Here is a 16767-nt window from a genome sequence, read left to right as displayed (position 1 = left end):
GCTGAGGCAGCGCGGGCCCTGTCGCGACAGCGGCGCTTGTCCCGACAGCGGCACCAGGCAGCGCGGGGTTAACCGGAGCTGCCGTAAAGCGCGCGGCGCTGCCGCAAAGCCGCGCCGCCGCCTGCCGGACGCTATTCCCGAACGCGCCCTACGCCAGCGCCGCTGCGCCGCCACCCTCGCGCCCGCTGCGCTTGCGCCGCGCTCCGCCCCGCGGCCCGTATTCACGAAGCGCGGTTGCGCCGCTGGCGCGCGGGCGCGCACGGGCGCGGCGCGGGCCGTACGCCGTTGGCGCAGCGCGGGCCGTACGCCGTTGGCGCAGCGGCGGAGGGGAGGCGAGCGGGGCCGGGCCGGGGGCGCCGCCATGGGGGAGCGGCCGCGGGGCAGCGGCGCCGCCGCCCGGCGCTGACGGACCGCCGAGGTAACACCGGGGGAGCGCCGGGGAACGGCGGGGGCCCTGCGGCCTCGGCTCCGCTCGGCCGGCACCGGGGAGGGGCGGCCGGGCCGGGCGGCGCCGCGGGCGGGGGCGGCGGGGCCGGGGCGGTGGCGGGGGGGGGTTGAGCGGCGGGAGGGGCCCGGAGAGAGGAGGGGGCTCTGGGGGTCGCGGGAGTGCCGGGGGAGGCTCCGGCTCGGCCTGGGGAGGTCGCCGGGTGGTGGGGCTGAGGGGGGATCGGTCTGGGCCGGGGGAGAGTGGGGGGCTGTGGGGGTCACGTTGGGATCGGGGGCTTGGGGAGGCTTCGGGGTCGCGTTGGGATCAGGCTGGGCCGGGGTGTGAGGGCCCAGGGCCGCCTTGCCCCGTCCCCTCCCGGCCGTGCCTGTTTTGTGGCCCCAAAGGGCTGCGAGCCCCCGGTGCCGCCGAGGCCGGGCGGGCGGCGGGGATGGGGTCGGATGGGCCCCGCCGTGTCCCCTCGGCCCGCAGCCCGCCCGGCCTGCCCGAGCCCCGCAGGATGTTGGCTCCTTTGTATGTGGCTTTCCTCTCTCCAGAGGGCTTGGGAAGTGTTTATCTGGGGAAAGGACCGTGCTAAACCTGGTATTTAAAACGGCTTTTTTTTCTTCAGCGAAGCGGGTGAGGATGAATGCGAGAAAAGGGAAAAGTGCCCTCCCCCTCCTGCCCCCAGCAGACAGGAGCCGACTTGAGCTCTTCCGAGGTTTGCAAATGAGGAGCGGCTCTGCCGGGGAGGCCAGTGGCTCCTGTCGCTGGCTGGCAGGAGGGAGCTGAGCCAGGGGCTCTGCATCTCGGGGAGCAAACAACGGGAAGTTGTGGGGATGGTCAGGAAGGTGCTTTTTCTTTTGTGTGCTGGGCAGCATGAAGACTTGCTGTGTTTGGTGTAAAGTTAAAAAGCAAAGTTTCACGAACCCCTTTTGAGTTGCTGTGATATCAGTCTGTTTCAAACAGTTCAAGTTAGCCTGGACCCGGGTTGAAAGGTGTGTAAAACCTTTGGAAGTTGCCTCCTGGACTAATCTGTTTGTTTTCCTTCCACACAACAAGTGGTTGGAGGTGTGGAAGTGCATTCTGAGGGGTGTGTGAGTTCATCTGCCAGCCAGGCTGCCCTGTCAGGCTGCCACACACAGTGTGCCCCCATCTCCCCATGGCCAGCACACAGGTTTAAAAATTGGGCCTTATGTAACAGATTGGAGCAAACGTTTGGTGTTTGCCAGTGGTCTGACAAAGAATTGCTGCAAATTAGGGCAGGAGGCCTCCATGGGGAGCCTTTGCTGTGGCAGGATAGGCTTGGCTGCTGTGAGGAACTTGCCAAAGATTTGTTGGTTTTGTTTTAATTTGGTACGTTGCAGATAGGGACGTTGTTTGGTCAGTGTTTTATCACTCCTGAGCAGCTTTGGTGTGCTGGGAAGGTTGTGGTGCTGACTGGTCCAACACCAGCAGGCTCAGGTCTGTGGGAATGTGAGATCTGGGGGGGCCTCAGATCCCTCAGCCTGGAGAGGTGGTTTAGGGTTTGATCTCTTCCTCGTTAGCTGACAGCTCTGTGAGGCCTTAAAAATCACTTTAAATTCACTTGTGCAGCTCCTTTGCCAAAGCAGCAGCTGCTCTGCTGTTGCCCCTGCATCCACGGGGCACGGCTGGTGTGGTTTGCAGGGCAGAGCTGGTGTCCAGCAGCTTCCCCGGGCACTCTGGATGGAGCTGTGTGCTCCGTGTCCAGCAGCTTCCCCGGATGGAGCTGTGTGCTCTGCCCTTGCAGCGTGGTGTGTGTGCTGCTCTGGGTGCAGCTCCTGGCCCTGGCGGCTCAGCAGGTTCCTGGTGCTGCTCTCGGGAGCAGCCTCGCAGTGCCCCTCGTTTTGTATTCCATGTCAGAGCTCCTGTGCAGCCCGGCTGTTGTCAAAACTGTTAATACGGGAGTGACTCAGCGGATCAATGGGAATGACATGAGGGTTGTGCTCGTGGACAATCAGTGTTTCCTCCCCCCCTCCAGCCCCACTGAGCTGGAAGACACAACGTCTGAGAGCAGCTGCCAATAAACGTCTCTGCTGGACTTGGGCCTGGCTGTGCTCTGGAGCTGTCTCCCCCTGCCCACCCCCCTCCCCGTTGTTTTCCTAGCTAGGAGGAGCTGGGATGAGCTGTGCTGGAGCAGCACTCCTGTGCTTGGCTGTGCCTCCAGGTGTGTGCCTGGCCCTTGATCCGGGACACTGCTGCAAGCCCAGGATGGGTAGGAAGCTGTTTATCTCTGTCTTCAGACAGGAACTGCAGCTTCACAGGCACTAAAGGCTTGGTGGGAGGGATGAGGGAAGCCTTGGGTGAGCAGCAACCCCTGATGTGCTGTTGTGGGATGTGCAGGAGAGCTGCAGCCCCTGGGCTGGGGAGGAGACCCTCCCCTCTCTCTGCAGGGCCAGGCACTGTGGGGTTTGGTAGCAGAGGGCAGTGCCCTGGTTTGTCCTGTGCTACTCCTGGCCTTCCCACTGCACTTTGAGGAGTCAGACCCTCTTCCCTTGTAGTGCTGCTGAGCAGAAGCAGACTTGGGTGCCAGCACAGGAGCTTCCTTCGTGTGTTTGCTATGGCTTTTTGCTGAGAGCCTGTGGGAGCAGCTCTACCCACAGCCCTGTAATTGGGCTGTGACTGGGCAGACGTGGCTCCTTGTGGGTGCAGTGAGAAGCTGTGAACCTGAGCCTCCTTCCTTGGCCCAGACATGGTGTGACCAGGAGTCTGCTTCTGTCCAGCTGTACCTGTGAGCTGGGAGGGAGAGCAGGTCCCAGCAGCTCTGGGGCTCTGCAGGAGAACAAGTCATCTTCCTGTTAGAAAAGCTGTGTGAATAGTTTTGGGGTTTCGTGAGAGGCTGTTTCTACTTCCTGCTGGCAGTTGCTGTCTCTGGTAGATTAATCACTGTAGAGAAGCAACAGCTTTGGTTGTGAGGGAGGTAAAAAGGTAATTTTCTGCAGGGGTAGCTGAGTGTGGAGCATCAGGGTCCTCTGTCAGACTCCCTGATTCACACCAGCTGCCCTCTTCCTCCTGAAGAATTCTAAACTCCTGCCCAGGCTGTAGCCCTGCAGCCCTTCCTGTGGGCAGCCCCTCCCTTGTGTCTTACATTGATGCATTATTTCTAATAACTGGCTTGGGAAAAGCAGCCTGTGCATCAGGAACTGGCGTGACAGGACAAGGAGGAATGGCTTCCCCCTGACAGAGGACAGGGTTAGATGGATATTGGGAAGAAATTCCTGGTTGTGGCAGTGGTGAGGCCCTGGCACAGGTTGCCCAGACCAGCTGTGGCTGCCCTGACCCTGGAAGTTCCAAGGCCAGGTTGGATCAAGGGAGCACCCTGGACTAGTGCAAAGCATCCCTGCCCCTGGCAGGGGGTGGAACTGGATGAACTCTAGGCTCCCTTCCAACCCAAGCCATTCTGTGATTCCATTCTGAGGTGTTCCAGCACACCTCTGCCTTGTCTGGCCTACCCTGTCCGGTTCCTGGGTGACACCTGTGGTGCTCAGAGTTGTGACCCCCCACTCACAGCCCTCCAGCCCAGTGGGGGCAGGAGGGAGGGTGGTGCAGTGGCTGTAAAACCACAGGACGTCTCTCTGCCTTCCACTTGCTGCCTTCAGAGCATGCAGCAGCAGATCAGCACCCACCATGAGCCCTGTGTGGTGCAGGAAATGGCTCTTCAGGTAAGCTGAAACTTCTAGGTAAGGCTTTGCAGGGTGTTTCAAAATGCTACATGGAGCAGGAAGTCTCTGGTTTCATCCACCACCCACAGTAAGGAGAGTTTGCTCCTGCCCTAGAGGATTTCAGTTAGTTCTGTAAAGACTTTAAATTGGTTTCTTTGGCTCCAGTGAGATGGTGGATAGAAGTTCACTGTCTCCAGGAGGATCTCCCAGTGCTATGGAGTCAGTGTTCTGCTGGGAGCTGTTGGTGGCAGGGCCCTTTCCAAGCACTGCCCTGCTGTCACCTGCCTGCCCTACTGCATCGGGCCCCTGGCACTTGAAGTGTCACAGCAGAATCATCCCGACTCGCAGGAAACACAGCTCCTGGGGCCTTGTGGTGACAGTGAAACCAGATGCTCTCACAGTCCTGTCCGTGAAAGCCTTGCACTGAGACGGTGACATGGGGGAAACCCAAAGTCCTGCCCAGCGAGGTCCAGCTGAGCTGACCCCAGGCTGGGGAAGGGTCCCTGTGCCACAGGCAGCACAAACACATCATGGTGCCTGGGGACCGTGCTCTGAACGAGAGCTGGCCAGTGCTGTGTGTTTTTCAGTGTCGGCAGGGCAGGGGTGGCAAGAAGTTGGATGTGAGAGCAGGATTTGGGATGAGGCAAGACACTGTTGCCTTGGAAATAAGGTGCTCGTTGGCCTCCCAGGGTGCTGGAGTCTGGAGGAAAGGAGCGGTAATTTTTGAGTAATTCATTTTTACATGTCCACCCAGCAAAGAATGTCCTGTGGCCCTTTGTTACTTAGTGTTATGTAATGCTTTTTAATGAGGCAGGCCTGGCCTCTGCTTTCCCAGTGGTGAATGAGACAGTTGGCAGGTGATGCACGGGCTTTGTCACCCTGAGAGGGATGTTCTTAAGTTAATAAACAGGGGTTAAGGTTGAGCTTGAACTTGGATTTTGTGCAGCTTTCCTTTGGAAGAGCTTTGCAGCCCTGCAGCTGAGCAGTTTGTGCAGCAGGAGCGGTGCTGGGAGGGGTGTGGGGGTTCCCTGGGAGCACAGCCAAGTCTCTGGGGGTTTATTCCTCTTCCCAGGCTGGGGGCTGCAGTCTTGCTTAGAGGGGCTGCTTGGGTGTGGGTGGCTGAACGATGGGCTCAAAAAGGTCAGTGGAAATCTAATTTAAACCTGAACAGAGCTGTGTTTGTGCTACAAAAGCTCCATTCTTACAGGCTCTGTCCTTGCCCAATGTTTTCAGGTAAAAAAGTCTTGCTGCTTTTGAGGTAGCACCGATGTACAAACAACAAAGCAAAAAACCCTTTTCTCTTATCCTTTTTTTAGCAGGGACTGTTGGCAGTGATGAAGTTTATATTCTGCTTGGTTTTCCTGGTTTGATGTGGGGAGAGGATGGTGCTTTCCAGCAACTTCTGTGCTGTGTGTGTGGGCGAGGGGCAAGCTGAGGCTTTTCTGGAATCCCCTCGCCCCCAGCTCTGCCGATTCCTCTCATCCCAAAGGCGATGCTGGTTTGAGTCAGTCTGGCTTTGGTGGTGCCAAGTACAGGGAATGTTAAGGAAGGACTCAGGTGCTGGGAGCAGAGGTGGGGTCCCTGTGCTGGAAGGAGCTGCTCAGAGCCAGGAGCTGAAGAGCAGCAGTTGGCTCTGTGGGGTCAGTGTGCTGTGGGATGAGGAGGTGTTGGTGCTGACAGGTACAGGCTGGTCTCTGCCTTGAGCCTTGGGAATTCCTGCTCAAACTTGCTGGAGCTCGTCCTTCCATGGGCTTCGGTGGCTGGGGAGGGAATAGGAAGTGCTCAGAGCTTTAACATTTCCTTCAGGGTGACTCGCAGCTGGTTTTAAACCCACACTTGTTTTCAGAGGGGTGTCTGTCTCATCAGGGGATCTCCCTGAGAGGTTGTCAGAACCCCCAGCATATTCCCCAGCCTGAAGTGCTATCATAAGTGTCTTGGGAAGGTATTAGAGAGGAATTCCAGCACAGCAGACCATCAGAGCTCTCCATCTCCCACAACCATGGGGGATGTTGCCAGGAGCAGCTCTCCATTGCTCAGTCACTCTCCTGCCTCCCAGGCCTACTCAGAGCTGTCAGAGCTGAGCAAGGTGCTCCTGGGCTTAGAGGATCCACAGGAGAGGGAAAGGGAAGCTCTTTTAACACACCCCATGCTGAATTTAGCAGGATATAGAACAAACCCTTTGAGTGTGGGTGAGTGTGTACCACATCTGTGCCATGTAACTTTTCTCAGGGTAGCTGTTGAGGTGTTTTCTGGAAAAGCAGTGGGCAGAGCCCTGGTGTTGGAGCAGACTGGTTTGGGGTGGTTTTGCCAGGAGCTTTTTGGGACCTGCCTGCACTGGGGCTGATGGAGCAGCCCCTCCACTCAGGCTTGGATCAACAGCAGCATCTGGACATCACAGATCTGCTCTGGAGTGCAACAAACCTCGCTCTGCAGGGCTCAGCTCTGCTCCCCTGATCCGTGTGGAAAGTGCCCATGACATCCCAGGACCTGAGTGCTACTGGGCTTCAGGTGTACTGACCTCAGTGCAGGTTTCTTTTTCCTCCTCACCCTTCCCTCTCCCTTTTACTGTGCTGCCATCCCTCTGACTGCTCTCCTGCCTTGCTGGGATGTTTTCTTAGGAGAGCCAGCATGTCTGTTGGGGGCTGGGCTGCCTGCAGAGCAGGAACAGCCTGGAGCATCCTCTGCACTGAGGAGCTGGCCATGGCTGGATGGAGAGGTGGACACCTTTGGGAATGCTGGTGGTGCAGCCAGAGGCAGGGAGCACAAGGTGTGCAAATGCCCTGGGTGGCACCCATGGTTCCCAGCAGGTCTTCTCCAGTGCCTCTCTGAGGATATATAATCACAGACCTGGAAATGAGACTCAGACTGGTCCTGTGCCCGGTGCAGAGGATGCACTGCAGCAGCCTTGGCTGGGTGACAGCAGACACTTGAGGTGTGAGAAAGCACGAGCAGGGACAGTTCCCACTGCTGGTTGTGGTCCTGGCAGGGGACTTGCAGAGCCTGAAATCTGACTTATCCCAAGAGAAGAGTGTAACACTCAGTGCTTTGCTCCTATTTTTGTTCTGAGCCAGAAACCAAAGTCCAGAGCGGTGCTTCTCCAGCCAGAATCATTGAAAGGCACTTGTTGTTGTTTTAGGGCCAATATTTAACTTGTGCCTTCCATGAGGAATGCCTTTTAGACTCCAAATATTTGCCTTAAGGAAGAAGTTTGAGGGAAGAATGTCCAGTGCTGGCGGGGAAGCAGGAGGGATTCAGGAAATGAGCTGAAGTCTGTGCATGTCCAGGTGTGTGTGGCACAGCCTGTGTTCCCTCTGGCTCGGCCCTGGCAGGTAGGAGGCAGCTCTGGCTGAGCCGCGGTGTGGAATGGCTGGGAGGAAATGTTTGTGTGCTCCAGCGCTGGAGCACAGGGCGTGTCTGCTCCCTCAGCCCCAGGCCTGCGCTGCCAAGGGGATTTAAAGGCACAGGCTGGGAGCTGCTCTGCAGCTGGGGCTGGTGTGGGCAGCCAGGCTGAACTTCCTGATAAAAGCAACTTATCAGAAAAGAAATGCCTTGCTGCTTTTGCTTTCGCTGTGGTCTGTGGTGGCAAGGGTTCATTAGCTGTGAAATCCTCTGCAGTGGATCCTGCTAATGGCAGGATTTCCCATTCCCTGGGCTGGCTTGATGAGGTGCTCATGGCTTCTCCTCACCTTTCTGTGTGATCCTTCTCACAGGGTGCCCCAAAAAATCAAGTAAAGCCTGCTGCTGGTTCAGTGCCGAGCTTGTCCCACGTTTCTCCCAGGGAGAGCAGCTGAACGGGGCTGTGTGCTGGAGAGTGTCAGAATTCAGGTCAGGGTTTGGTGGCATCTCAGGCTGCACTGGCTGGTTGTGGTGTGTGAGGACACAGGGACTGACAGGAGCCTGATCCTCTTGCCAGCCCCTCTCTGCACACAGGGCAGGTGAGGAATTCTGGGTCTGCCTGAGAAGTCTGGGCTTCCTTAGCTCCATGGTAACCCTCTGCCCTGACTTGTCATGCTCTGTGCTGTTGATTGGATGGTTTTGGCTGGGATTGACTGTTTTACGCCTGGATACAGAGAAAACATGTTTCCTCTTGAAGGAAAACCAAAGGCATGTGAGGCTGCTTGCAAGGGGAAGGCTCTGCCTGGGCTCCTGAGGCCAGAGCTCAGCACAGCTCTGAAAGGTTGGGAACTTTGTGCCAGTGTGGCAAAGAGCTTGCAAGCAGCCCTTGGGCACAGCCTGAAGCTGTGCCAAGGACAGCCAAGCCTAGCCAGAGCATGGCTCTGGCTCTTAGTCACAGCTTTGGTGCTGGGGAAGCAAAGAGGAGTGAGAGCCCCATCCAGCTTGGAGGATAGTGGGATGCTGGGCAGCTGTGGGAAGTCTTGGTCTCTTTCCATAATGAGTTGATGAGTTTAGGGCCACAAATTGGCTGCCTAATGAATGAGGGAGCCAGGGGAGCTGTATCCTGTCTGCAGGGGTTGAAAGAGGTGATGTAGACTAGAAACATGAGTAATTAACTCAAAAAAAAAAAAAAAAAAAAAAAGGAGAATTTGGGGTTTTGGATGGAAGTGTGTACTAGAGAAGGGTGAACGTGTGTTGGCTGGGATTTCTGGGACAAACCAGGGAAGTGAGAGCCCAGAAATGAGGGAGAAAGGACAGTCTGTTCGTGCAAATAATGTTCCAGGTATTAATAGCAGCAAGATGAAATGGGTCCTCCTGGGGGTGTATTCTACAAATTTCTTCATGGGAATGATCCCTCTGATTTTATAAATTAAGCCCTTTGTGCAGGGTTGAAAGAGGCAGGTAAGGGGAAGGGAGGAACCAGCAAGGTTGCAGTGGATGTATCTGTTTGAGAAAGTCTTTGGGATGAACCCCTTGAAAGATTCCTTTCCCAGTGCACAGCAGCACCTCTTCAGCTGTAGTCTGTCCTGTGCCCTTCAGGTTTCAGTCCTGGCCTTCTCATCCCCTGCAAATACACAGGTGGGGGACAAGGGAGGATGAGAAAAAACCCATTGGGATGTGCCTTTCTGATGTGGAGGTTGGTGCAAACCAGACCAAATCCTTAATCCACAAAGCTATCCCAATGCTTAAGAAAGGGTTGTGAGGCTGATCCCCTGTGTGAGGGATGGAGGAGTGGAAGGTCCTGCACAGCTTGTGGTGTGACTAGCAGTGGGATGTAGGTCTCTAGTCCCTGTTTTGAAACTTATCTCTCCCTGCAAGGCAGCAGACTGGGGTGCTTGCTGGGCCTTAGGAATTTGCCCCATTTAGTCTCTAGTTAGTTGTGAATCACTGTTCTCTATCCTCTTTTTTCTCAGAGATCACAGATGCTTCCATGCCCATCTGTGAAATAAGCAGGTCACTTCCATACCTTTGAGAGGTTGCAAGGAAAGCTGTAATGGATAGAGCTGCTGATGGTCCTGTAGTAGAGGGGGTGGGAAGATGAACGCCTCATGGATCACTCACTGCTTCCCTCAAGATGCTGCTGGTTCTTGCAGGGAAGGTGATGGATGTTGTCATGCCACGGAGCATCCCTCTGCCCCAGTTATTCTGCAGGAAACATTTAATGCATGGTGCTGCTCTTTCCTCCTCGTGGTCTGGGCTGTGGGTCCTGCCTGTGGCCCTGGAGTGCTGTCCCTGCTGAGTGGCTGTCCCTGCTGGAGAGGAGAGCTGGGAGCCAGGGCAGCAGCGAGTCAGCTCCTGCTCCTCTGCAGCAGGGAAGTGCTTTAGGTGTCTCAGCACACAGAATTTCACCGTTCTTTGGGGAGAGGTTTCCCAGGTAGCCCCACTGGATGCTTACCCTTCCCTCTCCTCTTGTCCTCCCCAAATCTGTATGGTTTGGCAGTCATTTGAGGGGAAATTTGTGGGGCTTGGAGCAGCCTCAGGAAGAAAGCAGAGGGAAAAATATGGGACAGCTCAGCTTGGCAGAGCTGCAGCTCTGCCACCCAGAAATGGAAACAGCCCTTGTCACCAGTGGGAATGACATTCCTTCCGCCCACCCTGCCCTGGGACTCTCCAGGACAAGGGACCTGCTCTGGAGCAAAGGGACTGGGCTGGGACAGAGCTGAGCTGGTGCTGCTCCCCCTTTCTCTGTGACCTCAGGAGAAGTGGGGAAGTTGTGATTAACTGTAGTTTGGTAATTGAAGGGATAACTGGATCCAGGCACCCCTTTTTTTCCCTTGCCTTGCTTTGCAAAAGGCCACCCCAGATCTGCCAGTGCAGCTGCTTCCTAACCTGGTTCTGTCAAGAGGATATGGGTTAAGGAAAAAAAAAATCCTACAATTAAAAGTGTTTCTGCCAACCCAGATCCTGCTGACAGAAAAGGGGTTGGGAGTGCTACACATGACAGGAGGGCAAGCAGATCTGTGCAGAGTGACAGTCCCCAGATGGCTGAGGAGCAGGGAACCCTGCTGGCACACACAGCTCGGGCCTTTGGCAGCCGGGCTGGAACTGTTCCGAATCCCCTGAGTTGGACTCTTTGTGGGTCTATTTCAATACCCCTTTAAACTGTAGCTGATGTGTGCATGGCTCATTAAAAACAGCTTCCAGAATACTCAGCTTGCCCCTTGCCCCCATTCCTTGTGGGATGAGTAGCTATCCCACATCTTGGAGGTGGGAGGTGAAACTGTGGTTTTCATTCCTCCAGTGCTGCGTGTTGTCTCTGCCTCTTCCTCCCCTGGTCCCAGGCAGGGCTGGGAAGGAGCCCTGCTCCTTGAAGTACTGGCAAATCTGTGTCACAGCTCTTGCCCATGGGAAGTGATCACAGAATCCCAGAATCATTTCGGCTGGAAAAGACCCCCAAGATCAAGTCCAACCTGTGACCAATCCCCATGTTGTCACTCAGCCCAGAGCACTGAGTGCCATGTCCACTCTTTCCCCCAACACCTTCAGGAGTGGTGACTTCACCATCTCCTGACAGCCCCTTGCAATGTTTAGCAACCCTTTTTAAGAAGAAATCCCTCCTTTTATCCAGCCTGTGTTGATGAAGGTGGCAGGTTCTCTGGTTTCTCAAAGCTATCTGGTTTCTCAAAGCCACCCAGGTGAGCTTTGGCTCTCCTGTCAGGAGCTGGTTGCTTTGTCACGCAGAATTCCCAACCCCTCGCTGGGGCTGCTTGGAGCTGCTGGACTGATGGGTGGCACCTTCTGGCTGGGCTTTTGGATGCTCCCAGTGTCTCCCTGGCTCTGCACTTGGTTCTCTGGATGGCACAGAACAGCTCACCCTCCCAAGTTGTTGGATTGGGTGTCCCTCCTTTCCCACACCTCTGTGGTGACAGCCCTGGAGTGACAGGGCTGGGTGGTGTCCATCTGTCCCCTGGCAGGAGGGCAGCCACTCTTAAGAGGTTGCCTGGGGTGGCACAGGTCAGGAGAAGGAGGAGGGAGTTGCTGGCGGCAGGCATCTGCTCCATCCACCTCCTGGAAATGTGAACCAGGAAACAAATCTGAAACCAATCTGGCAATCTCCAGGTCAGGCCTCTGACCCACTCCTGGGGCTGTGCCCTGTGCCAGGTTACTGCCTTGCCTGGAGAAGACACCTGTGGTCAGGGCCACCATGCCTGCAGGTGACCTTAGAGGGCACAGCAGCCTTTGGGGACTGGGCTTTTCTGCCTCTTCTGCAGCTGCTTTCTGTGTGACATGTGGCAGTGTTGTGCCTCAGTTCCCTCTTCTGTAGTGACACTTCCTTGGTGACCTTCTGAGCCAGCTGCTGCAAGGAGCAGTGTGAAAGCAGGGGGAGCATTGGTCTGGAAAGCCCCTGGAGCCTGTGATGAGGGACGCTGGGAAGATAAGATGGATAATGCTGCTGCTTGGATTGTTTCCCAGCCTTCTGGGAGAGAAGGAGGTATGTGTCCAACCCTGGGAGCTGTATGGTGTGGATGCCAACACAGGAGAGCAAATGGGATCTCTTCTGGGGTGTTCCACCTTGTGTGTCATGGAAAGAATTTGCAGTGGCAGCATCTACCCCTGACATCATCTGCTCTCCCTGGTGGCCTGGACTCTCCAGGAACAGAGGGGGTTTTCTCATGCATGGCTGCTTGGAAAGCTGTGGTTCAGATAAGGCAAGGCAGTCTGTTGTGGCCATGCAGCAGCTGGGGCAGTGGGGATGTCCTGCCCTCCAGAGATGGTGGTTTCCAGAAGAGTGAATGTCACCTGTGTCCCTGGCACAGAAATTGGTGCAATGTGCTGATGGGATCCCTCAGATTCCTTGACTGGCCTCCTGTGCTGGGATTCCCCTCCTGCCTGTGCCTTACACACAAGAATGCCATGCAGACAGAGTGGAGGGAGTGGTTTTGCTCATTGTGTGCTCATTAGAGGCTGCAGGGAAGGGAAATAAAACCACTTTTAGCTCTGCTAATTTTTGATCTCCCTCTGCCTGGAAATTGGGAGTGAGCTGGGATACCCTGGGTTTTTCAGTGGTGTTCAGCCATTTGTGCTGTGGAGAGGCCTGTGGTGTGAGTCAGGGCAGCAGTCTGTTCCCTCCTCCTGCTCCTGAGGTTATTTAGGAGCTGGTCCAAAGGCTGTGGGGGGGAACAAGTCCTGAGCATGTCACTGTGGTGTCCCACTCCATGGGGAGGAGAGTGCTAGGCTTGTTTCTACTGGTTTTCAGTTAAGTTCCTCTGTGGGGAGAAAATCTTTTCCAGGTGGATGAAAGGTTTTCAGACCCAGCTTGGAGGAGGAAGAGAAGGGAGGCACACACATCCAGAAATTTGCTTTTGTTATGGGAGAAGTGTTGGGAAATGTCTCTTATCCTTTGGAGAACAAATGTTGATTCCATCGCCCTGCCTTCCACTGATCCTTCCCAGTGCCAGAAGGAGCACATATGGATTTGAGGCTGTGGGATCTCTGAGGACACCCTCAAATGGCTCGTGTTCTTCCTCTGCTCTTGCACATCTCCCAGCAGTTGACAGCACTCCCTGTGAGACAGCACTTGGGTGTCCCCATCACCCCGTGTCCTCCCTGCTGCTGCTCCTGGCCCGTGGGATGCCAGCACGGTTCCTGCTCTGGAAGCAGAGCTGTCCCACGAGGAGCTCTCCCACAGCATGTGGGGGAACATCCCACCCCACCATGTGCTCAGACCCTCTGACTCATGCGCACCAGAACGGCTCTGGAGGCTCCTCTGGAGGCTCATCCTGCTGTGACAAGGTTGGATCATCCCGTGGGCAGTGTCCCCCTCCAGAGATGCCACGACACCAGCAGGGTGGCTTCCAGAGGAGAGGCGTGGGTGGGAGGCAGGGCTGGCTGGGGAGAGCAGTGCTTCTCCAGGGAGTCCCATGGGACAGAGAAGGCCATAACTCAGGGTGGTGGGGGCTGCAGGGAATCCCCTTCCTCGCTGTCTGAGAGCTGCACTCAGCTTTCCCATGCATGGGAATTGATACAAGAGCTGATAAAGTTGTGTCAGCAGGGAGCTGTTGTGTCATGCACTGGCTGCACTGATGGCTTGGGGTCCAGGGCTGCCTGCCACAGCGGGGGGGACTCACTCTGTAGCTTGTGGCAAGGGGTGGCAGTGGCACTGCAGCCCCTCCTGGTGCATTCTCTCCTGTGAGAATGGCTGCTGTCATGTCCTGCCTCAGTTTCTGTCCTCAGGGGCCTGTGGTTGCACAAAGGAGGAAGCTGTTGCTGTAGGGCTTTCTCAGTGGGTTCTAGTGGAGAGTGTGGACTTTGCTCTGCTTTCAGTGCAGTGGAGAGAAGCAATGGCACCATGCACAGCACTGTGTGTGTGATGAGGCTTTGTGATGGACTGGCCTTGTGGTGACGTTTGCACTGTCCCAGGGCAGGGAGAGCAGGATGCCTTCCCATCCCTCTGCTTTGGTGGCAAGAACTCATTTCATGGACTGGGATTCAGAGGTCTCTGCTAGTTCACTGTTTCAACCATCTGACTTGGCACTAATGTTTAAATACATGTGTGTGCTCTCATGTATTACTGAAAATTCAACAGTGGCAGGGAAGACCCCAAAGTTTAACAACAAGCAGTGCAGAGTGGCCTGAATACCTGGCTGGGAAATAATCCCATGCCAGTGTATTGGGAAGTGGATATGTATTTGCTAAGACAGCTGTCTCTCCTGCCCTGGTGAGGTGTGTCAGCAGTGCCAGCTCTGTGCTGTTCTCCCTGTGCCCACTAGCCCCAGGAGATGCTGAGCAGGTGGGCTCAGGATCAGCTCTTGGATGGGCACATTGTGACCTCCCAGCTGCTGCAGCATCCCCCTCTCTGCTTTGCTGGGCCATTCAGAGCCAGAGGCATGTTCCTCTGATGTTTCCAGCTGCTGCTCCTGTGTTTGTATTTGCTGTTCCTCTGGGCGTGCTGTCAAATCCTCCTGCAGCAGGTTGTCCCTAAGCCTTGTCTTTCAGCTGGAGCTCTCTGAAGCCAGGGCAGCTCTCAGCTGTGTGGCTGCTAAGGAAAGGTGCAGCACACCTCTGGCTGCAGTGGAGGTGGGGAGAGAGCCTTCCCCTGTTCTACCTGGAAACGGATGGCAGTTCTACTTGCACATCCATTCCCAGGCTTGCTGGTGGAAGTGCATTAAGATCCCTTATCAAGGGAAAGGCGAGCAGCACTTCATCTTGTATTTATGAAAAGTGTTGGCTTTTGAGGGCGTGGGAGTATTCAGGGACAGGTTGGGGAAGTAGTGTGCTGGTAGAGATGGTCTTAACCTTATTTCAGGCTACAGCAGCGCAGGAGGAGGTGTTCCAGCCTCAGATGGAAATGGAAGCTGTTGTTCCCAGCTGCTGGGTGAAAATTATCTATTTGTATAGAAGCCTTTTTTTTCCCACTGCCTGGTGACTGTGAAGCAGGCTGCAAGCTCTGGGGAGGGGAGGAGGTGGAAGGAGAACTTGCCTGCTCAGAAACCTGACATCCGAATGCAGAGCTTTCTTGCCTGGTTCTTGTGGGCCAGCACAGTGACTGTCATGGCCAGACTGGCGATGTGGTGGTGATGAATTTGTGTGTTTGTGACACATATAGGATCATCCCTTTCACAGAAAGGCTTTGCTAGGGAGTCTTAGAGCTGCCACCTGAATCCAAAGCTAAATCTGCTCTAGAAGCTTCTGTGGAGCTGGGGATGGAGAGGGCTCGGTGATGTCTGTTCCAGCTGTGCTCGTGCAGCTCCCATTCCTCATCAGCCAGCTGCCCTTGGGCTGCATCCCCATGGTCCTGCAGGGCAGGCAGGCACTTGGATCTGTCCTTGTTCAACCTCCCAGGAAAGTAAAAGGGTACCTTTTATGAGCTGTCAAGACTTTGGGTATTTTTCCCACAGCATCCAGTGGCAGAAGTTGAGGTATGGGGTAGGGTTGCCTGCCCTGAGGGTGCTGTGGGCTCTGTAATCTGTGCTCAGCAGCTCTCCTTGGGCTTCTCTGTTTCCCAGGGTGAACACACAGATGTGACCCAGTGATCTGGGATACAGACAGTGCTTTGGACGCCTGCTTGCAGGCAAAGCCTCTTTTGCAAAGAGTTACCAGGCATGAAAGCAAAGCTCAGGTTTTGCAGGAGGTGAGCACTGGGGACCTGCCCTTTCCCAGTGTGTCAGTCAGATCTGCCTGGGTTGTTCTGCTCCAAAACTTCTCAGGTTTGGTGTTGGTGGAGCAGCTGAATCTTGGGCTTTATGCTCTGGGAATGAGTGGATGAAAAGCAATGTTGGGTCTTGACTAGAAAGGAAATCTTTGTTGGCTCCTTCCCAAGATGAGCACGCTTGTGATAATGAGTCTGTGCAAGAACTGGGCAGGATGGGACTGGTTGGAAAATGTAAACCTAAATGTATGGATGGGGGAGCAGGAGAAGCGGAAGCCGTGGGACTGGTAAACACCTTTTTGCTGGCCAACTGCTGTGGACTTTTGTAAGGCAGCTGGTTCCTCTCTGCTGCTGGGTTTTCCAGCAGCAGCATGGATTTAATTAGTATCCGGTGTCTCCCTGGAGCTTGCAGTGTTGGGGGTGCATTGTTTCATTTAAATGGAAAACCCCATGGCAGAGCCACCAGATCTGGCTGAGGGCTGAGACCACGGGGCTGAGTCAGGGGCTGTGTGAAAAATCCCTGAGTGGGTCCAGCTCTTGCCATGGTGAGTGGAGGGCTCAGGGCTGAGACCGTGGGGTTGGGTGAGTCAGGGACCGTGTGAGAGGTGCCTGAGTGTGTCCAGCTCGAGCAGGGGCTCCAGAGAAGCGTCACATCCTGGCTGCGCGTGTCCCACGGAAACGCCTGAGCAGATGGGATGGGATGAAGCACTGGGAGCTGGACTCTGCTCTCCTTTTAAGGTCTCCCAGGCAGGGACTCAGCTTTGTCCATAGTGAACTTCCTTTCTTCCGGTGCTGCAAACTCTGGCTTAGTAAAACCGAAACCAGTTTGACATCCTAATTGGCCTTTTCTGCATTGGACTGGTGAGAGATTCTGCAGAATTGCTGCATGGGCACAAAGCAAACCTGTGCCTTTGTTGTTCAGAAGGAGGTTTCCTGCTCTGGTTACCTGCCTGCTCCCTGGGCCCTTCCTCTCACGGTAAGAACAAAGCAAGTTGCAGTTCCTGTGTGAGCAGGGGCACCAGAGTGCTGCTGGCACTGGGCTGGAGCTGGGTCATTTGCTCGCCTTGACATCTTCCAACTCCGTGCCAGAACTTTTCCTGGCCCAGGAACCCCGAGGATGGCTGTTACTGGTCATGGAGAAGGGATGCTGGAGCAGAGGGTGATGGTAACATCCC

General features: G+C 55.4%; 1 protein-coding gene across 1 annotated transcript in view; it reads left to right on the top strand.

The window, feature by feature from the left end:
- Positions 1-256: 256 nt before the first annotated feature.
- The window catches only part of CSNK1G2 (casein kinase 1 gamma 2), a 41329-nt gene continuing 24818 nt past the window's right edge, over positions 257-16767 (top strand). The window contains exon 1 of the mRNA XM_050986050.1: positions 257-418. The gene's annotated coding sequence lies outside the window, so the exon portion shown is untranslated. The remainder of the gene's footprint in view (positions 419-16767) is intronic.

This window comes from Serinus canaria, chromosome 28 (assembly GCF_022539315.1).
Source record: "Serinus canaria isolate serCan28SL12 chromosome 28, serCan2020, whole genome shotgun sequence".
Classification (NCBI taxonomy): domain Eukaryota; kingdom Metazoa; phylum Chordata; class Aves; order Passeriformes; family Fringillidae; genus Serinus; species Serinus canaria.
This window is presented reverse-complemented; position numbering and strand designations above follow the sequence as displayed.